We start from the raw sequence: 6,977 nt of genomic DNA on the forward strand, positions 1-6,977 counted from the left end.
GTAAAGCCCACTACAGTCAGGTTATAAATACACTTATGAAGGAAGAGCAAACTCTCTGGGCTGCCTAACCTGACAACTCCTGAACCTCCAAATTCTGCTGAGTTTCCCTCATTTTGGCCCAGCTGGGCAGGGACATGGGGAGAACCCCCTGACCTCTACTCCCCCACGGGCTCTTTACCGTAACCCTCTTGCCCTTCACATGACAGGGGCTCTTTGTACTTGCTCTTTCCTCTCTAGCTCCCTTTTTATGTTTTTTTTTTTTGTTTTTTTTTTTTTTTTTTTTTTTTTTTTTTTTTTTCCCAGGCCTACCACGTGGGCTCTCGGGCTATGTGGATTGCATTCATTTTCCTTCCCTTGGTTTTATACTTCCTCCAATAAATATAATAACTTTATAATTGTCCTTCTCAGGTTGGTTTGCCCAATTCTTTGGTTAAATGAGCATGCAAACCCAGGGTTTGGGGTTCCAGGACTTTCCTGCACCCTAACACCCCATTTCATAAGGAGAAGGGATTTGCAGGATTTGCAGGGGGACTCAAGGGTTGCAGAGGAGGTGGTACGCAGGGTTTGGAAAAGAGACACAGAGAAGGACATGGACTAGTCTGCTGTCTAGCCTTGTTTTCAAAGCTCAAATGGGAAGTGAGCAGCTCTGCCAGAACTTAGCTCCTACCCAGGAAGCAGTAAAGACATTCATCAGGCCGGCAGAGGAATATAGGTAACAGGCTTTACTAAACAGGATCCAGAATTACAGCAAAGATGAAAACAGCAAGCTTCACTTCAAGCAGCAAAAGATCCTTCAGGGGAGGAGTCGTGAAAGTGGGCATTTCATCTGAGGGCCGGATTCAGGGGCAAGTATGATGGGGCTCTATTGAAAGCTCAGAGCCAAATTCGATGGAAAGAGCGGGGGAGCTTGATCTGCAAGCTAGCTGCAGAGAAGCAAGCAGCAGAATCAGCCAGCCAGAGCTCAGCCTCCCCGGCAGCCATATTTCAGGCTGAGCACCCGGAGCGGGATTCTCAGAGCCTCACCCTGGCCCCAGTCAAAGTGTGGCCTTTCAAAGTTAACCATAGGGCCCTCACAAGTGGAGGATTCCTCCCCCTAAGCCCATGTTACATACTGGGGCATTGAAGCCCAGAAAAGTTATTGGACTTGCTCAAGGGCACATTAGTAGTCTGGTACACAGCTTGAAGTTGAGCTGGCAATGCTGACTCCAAAACCCATGTTCTTCACCCCCCCTTTTTTTACACTTCTCATAATATTACACTACTATTAATATTATGACAGTGAGTGCAGGTCCCAACTGGCACTAGAGGTCAAGCTCATCTCTCCCAGTATTTGCATAAAATGCGATTGGGAGTCCCTTGACACTGAGTCTTCATTTCTTTCTTTCCTTTTTTTTTTTTTAAATATAAGAATTTAGCCAATATTTTTTATTTATTTATTAGAGACAGGAAGAGGGAGAGAGAGAGAGAGAGAATGAATGGGCACTCCAGGGCCTCTAACCACTGCAAAGGAACTCCAGCTGCATGTGCCACTGTGTGCATCTGGCTTACATGAGACCTGGAGAATCAAACCTGGGTCCTTAGGCTTCACAGGCATGTGCCTTAACTGCTAAGCCATCTCTCCAGCCTGAGTTTCATTTCTTCAATGACAGATTGGCAACTCAAAGGATTTGTATGTGTGTATGATGGGAGGTTTGTGCATGCGTGTGTGCTTGTGTGTGTGTGTGTGTGTGTGTGCACGTGTGCAGAGGCCAGAAGACCCCCTTAGACGGTTGTACCCTCGGGGACACCGTCCACCTCTTTTCACACAGGGTCCTGGCGGGTAGATAGACTGACTGGCCAGGGAGCCTCAGGCTTTCTCCTGTCTTCACTTCCCCAGTGATGGGATTAAAGGCACATGCCACAATGCTTGGCAATTTTAAAATATTTTATTTTTATTTATTCATTTGAGAGAGAGAGAGGAAGTGAAAGAGAATGGGTACACCAGTGCCTCCAGCCACTGCAAATGAACTCCAGATGCATGCGCCACCTTGTGCATCTGGCTTGCGTGGGTGCTGGGGAATTGAACCTGGGTCCTTAGGCTTTGCTGGCAAGCGCCTTAACCGCTAAGCCATCTCTGCAGCCTTCATGCCTGGTATTTTCACTTGGGTTCTGGGGATTGAACTGAAGCCCCTCATGCATGGGAGATAAACATTAGCCAACTGAGGGGTCTCCCCAGGCCCTTCTGGTGACTTCTGAGAGGGCGGAGGGAGCTGCTCTTCCCAAAGTCATAAATGCTTAATGCTGCCAGTTATCTTTGCTCCCAGCTTCCCTCTCATCCTTTATAAGCCAAGGCCTCACTATTCACCGTCAGGATCCATGGAACTAAATGTAAACTAGAATTCCCCCTTCATTCCACTGCCGTACAACTGAAGGAGGGCTGGGAGATCTTAATAGATGGAAAATGAGTCACAGACTCATCAAGTAGACGGAGTGATAGCCCTGATGGCCATGTGGTGAGCGCAGAGTGAATGAACCAGCCACTGAGGTAGAAAATATCCAAGTTTCTTTCTTTCCTTGCTGTCAGGCTGAGAGGCGAATGCGTCACCACTCAGGCACAGGGCTGAGTTTTGCTGGGTCAGACTCTTTCTTGCTGATTCATGGACTATGGGTACAACAGAGAGAGACAAAGGGATGTTTGCTGAGAGCTGCCACCTTCTCTAGCTACCCATTGACTTTATATCGATTGATTTAGTAGCTTTGAGCTCTAGTCTCAGAAATAAATGTGTGTTACATAAGTATGAAGCAATCACTGCTTTCCTGGTGAGGCAGACCAAATAACCTGGGTCAGAAAGACAAAAGGAAATAAATGCAAAATATTCACTAAGGTTTCTGACAGCTCTCCCTCTGTGCTGTTTTATTTATTTATTTTAACAAACTTGATTAAATTTAAAATTAAGATTTAACATTGGGAGTGCATTTACTACATCAATACATTTTGATGACAAGTCACTGTGGTGCAGAGTTGAATTTTGTATTCTATCTGGGTCAGCTATGTAATCAACAACATTAATGAGCTTTATTAAATCATCTTACTAAAAGCTCCAGTGTCTTAACTGTTCACTTAATTCTACATCCAACAAAAAACAGCTGTCACCTTCTGCCAGAGCCCGTTCAGAGGGAGCATTTTCTTCCAGCAAGGGGGGGAATAAAAAGATAGGTGTTGTAATCCCACAGCAATGCACTATGTGGAGCTCCTCAAAAACACATCCTGAAATAAAATGCATGCCTAATAGAGCCGGGTTTGCTGTCAAGAAGGAATGTTAACAGAGCCAGGAAGAAGTTGGAAAGGAATATTTTGCTTCTCTTTTGATTTTTTTTTTTTTTATTTATTGTTTCTGCTTCTGAGACAGGGTCTCATTATGCAGACCAGGCTGATCTTGAACTGATGATCCTCCTGACTCCAACTCCTGAGTGTATTTCCGCACCTTGGCTATGCCCTTTCTTTTATGTGCAGAACTCGGCAGACACCATCGAATTACTGTGCAGACAGCTGCATTGACTTAGGGCCCAACGTCTAAGGAGATACAAAGTCAGGCTAATGTGGGTTGGGTAGCAGCTCATTGCCTACTCCTTAAGAAAAGCTTCCCTAAGTAAGTCGATCTTTCATTTAATTGCTACATAATTAACGCGATTTTCAACAGCCTTAAGATAATAGGTTTATTTTCTTCCTTAAACAGTAAGTCTAAGCAGCATATACAAATAAATGCTCCCACAAAATAAATGAATTATACGTGTTCAAAAAAGAAAGCTGGCATGCCTCAGATTGTTAATATTTTGTGAATATCTTGATCGCACTTGGATGAGCACTCCTCTGAATAGGGTTAGCAGCACATGCAATGGATGTTTAAATATTTGAGACAATCTTTTATCTAAGACGTTAGCTGACTAAGGCACTAAATTCATGTCCAGATCTCATAACTCCACGGACCAGGGCTGAGATGGCCTAACACATCCCCAGCAGCATTCCCCTTTGGTCTCTCATGGGGAAAGCAGAAGCTATTGCAATGAGAAGATGATCTTCGATGTGTGGACTACAGAAGGTCACCTGGCTATCCAGCAGGGGACATGTGCTACCATGGCCGACACCTGAGAAAAATCAAATCCTCAGACTGACGTCTGGCACTCAGGAGATGGCCACTATGTGGTCAGCAAAGGGAACCGGCCTTTCTCAGTTTGGGTCACTATGGCTCTGCAGCATGTTTTGAAGTCAAATATTATAGTGTCTCGAGCGTCATCTTCTTGCTTATGATTGAGTTGGCTATTCGAGCTCATTTGTGCTTTATGTCAATTTTATGACTTTTTTTTTCCTGGTTATGTGAAAAATATCATTGGACTTTTGGATATTTGGATATATGGATATTTTAACAGCATTCACTCTTCCAATTCATGAACATAGAATGTTTGTTTGTTTTTATCAGATTTTGGTGTTATTTTCAATATCTTTCATTGATGTCTTATAATTTTCATTGTAGGTATCTCCTTGGTTGAATTTATTCCTAGGTCTTTTGTTTTTGTAGCTATTATAAATGGGATTGCATTCTCAATTTCCTCTGTTGCTAGTACATTATTATATTTAGGTGTGTTACTGGTTTTCTTTTGTATGTTGATTTTTTTGTTGTTGTTAGTTTGATTCTTTGTTTTTTGAGTTAGGGTTTCACTCTAGCCCAGGCTGACCTGGAATTCATTATGTAGTCTCAGGCTGGCCTTGAACTTAAGGCAATCCTCCTATATCTGCCTCCCAAGCGCTGGGATTAAAGACATGCACCACCACGTCCAGCAATATGTACATTAATTTTGAATCTGCATTTTTACTGAATTTGTTTATCAGTTTTAACGGCTTTCTTGGTAGAGGATTTAGGGTTTTTCTATACATAAGATTATGTTGTCTGCAAATAGAAATAATTTGACTTCTTCCTTTCCAATTTGGATGTTATTTATTTTTATTTTTCTCTCTTGCCTAATTGCTCTGGCTAGAACTTCTAGTATGTTGAATAAAAGCAGTAAAACAGGAAAATCTTTATCTTGTTCCAGATTTTAGAGAAAATGTTTTGCAAGTTTTCCCTCTTCAGTATGATGTTATCACTGGGTTTGTTGTATATAGCCTTTATTATGCTGAAGTGTGCTCTTTCTTTACATAATTTGTTGAGAATTTTTATTATAAAAGGATGTGAAAAAAAAAGCAATAAGTGGCTCTGTAAATATGCTTCACATTTTTGCTTGCAGGGATAGGGATTGAACCCAGAACCTCACATATGCTAGGAAACCGTTCTTCTTGGGCTATACCCCCGGTATATTTCACATTTTTGTAATTATTTTCTTTGTTGCTTCTTTCATTGAGTTAAACATATATTTAAACCAGGAATGGTGCACACACATATAATCCCAGCACGTGGGAGGCTGAGGTAGGAGGATCACCATGAGTTTGAATCCAGCCTAGGCTATAGAGTGAGTTCCAGGTCAGCCTGGGTTAGAGTGAAACCCTGCCTCAAAACAAGACACCCAGATAGTTATTAACTAACTGTGTGCCATGTTGGGTTTTAGATACTAGGTATCAATTAAAGAATAAAATAAATATATATATACATACCTCTATAGAAAAAGAGAATGTGAGAGCCAAAGGAAGGGTAGGACTCCTTACAAAGTGCTCCCTCCAGACACAAAATGGCCTGGATATCCATGACCTCATAGAGTCTGACACTACCTACACAAGACCATCATAAGAGGAGGAAAAGACCATGACATCAAAATAAAAGAGAGACTTATTGAGATGGGGAGGGGATATGATGGAGAATGGAATTTCAAAGGGGAAAGAGGGGGAGGGAGGGTATTACCATGGGATATTTTTTGTAATCATAGAAAATGTTTAAAAAATTGAGGAAAAATAAAATTAAATTTAAAAAATTAAAAAAAGAAAAAGAGAGATTATAATTTAACTAACAGATTGACTGACTAAATTTTAAATAGTGTGTTTAAAGATGATAAATATTATTTAGACTAGCAAAGCAGACAAAAAAAAAAAAGGGATAACGAATTCAGGGTTGGGGCTGGAGAAATGTCTTAGCAGTTAAGGCACTTGCCTGCAAAGCCTAAGGACCTAGGTTTGATTCCCCAGTAACCAAATAAGCCAGATGTACAAGATGGCACATGTGTCTTGAGTTCATTTGCAGTGGCTAGAGACCCTGGTGCATCCATTTTCTCTATCTGACTCTTTTTTCTCTCTCTCCTTAAAATACATAAATAAAATAATTAAAAAAAAAGAATTCAGAGTTAAGCAGTGGTTTACAATCTCAATCAGCTTTCCAAGGGAGCCACATCAAGAGGGTTGAATTTGGGCTGGAGAGATGGTTTAGTGGTTGAAGCACTTGCCTGAGAGGCCTTAGGACCCAGGTTCGATTCCCCAGGTACCCATGTAAGCCAGATGTACAAGATGGTGCCTGTATCTGGTGTTCATTTGCAGTGTTGGAGGCCCTGGCGCACCCATTCTCTCTCTCTCTCTCTCTTTATCTGCCTCTCTCTCAAATAAGTAAATAAATAAAATATTAAAAATAATAAAAAGAAGAAGGTTGAATTTGATTAGACGGTAAGAAGAAGCAATAGAGCGAGGCACGGGGAGACCTAAGAGGGTGATAATTTTTGAGTCAGAGACAATGACAAGTGAGTGGATCTTGAGGTGGAGATAGTTTCTCCTGGAACCCAGCGGAGTGGCCATTGAAGTAGCAGAAAGAGAAGTTCACCCAGCAGCAATGGGGGGCTGGTAGTAGTGTTCCAAATAAGAAATAGGGCCAGATTACGCTCTGAAGATTGGTCGATATTCTTTCTTTTTGTGTGTGCGAGCATGTGCGCCTGCCAGAGGAGAACCTCACCTGTTGTTTCTCAGGAAAGCTGCCCACCTTGTTTTTGGGAGATAGGGTCTCTCATTGGGTTGGAGCTCCCCAATT

The sequence above is a fragment of the Jaculus jaculus genome, chromosome 3, assembly GCF_020740685.1.
Source record: "Jaculus jaculus isolate mJacJac1 chromosome 3, mJacJac1.mat.Y.cur, whole genome shotgun sequence".
In the NCBI taxonomy this organism is placed as follows: domain Eukaryota; kingdom Metazoa; phylum Chordata; class Mammalia; order Rodentia; family Dipodidae; genus Jaculus; species Jaculus jaculus.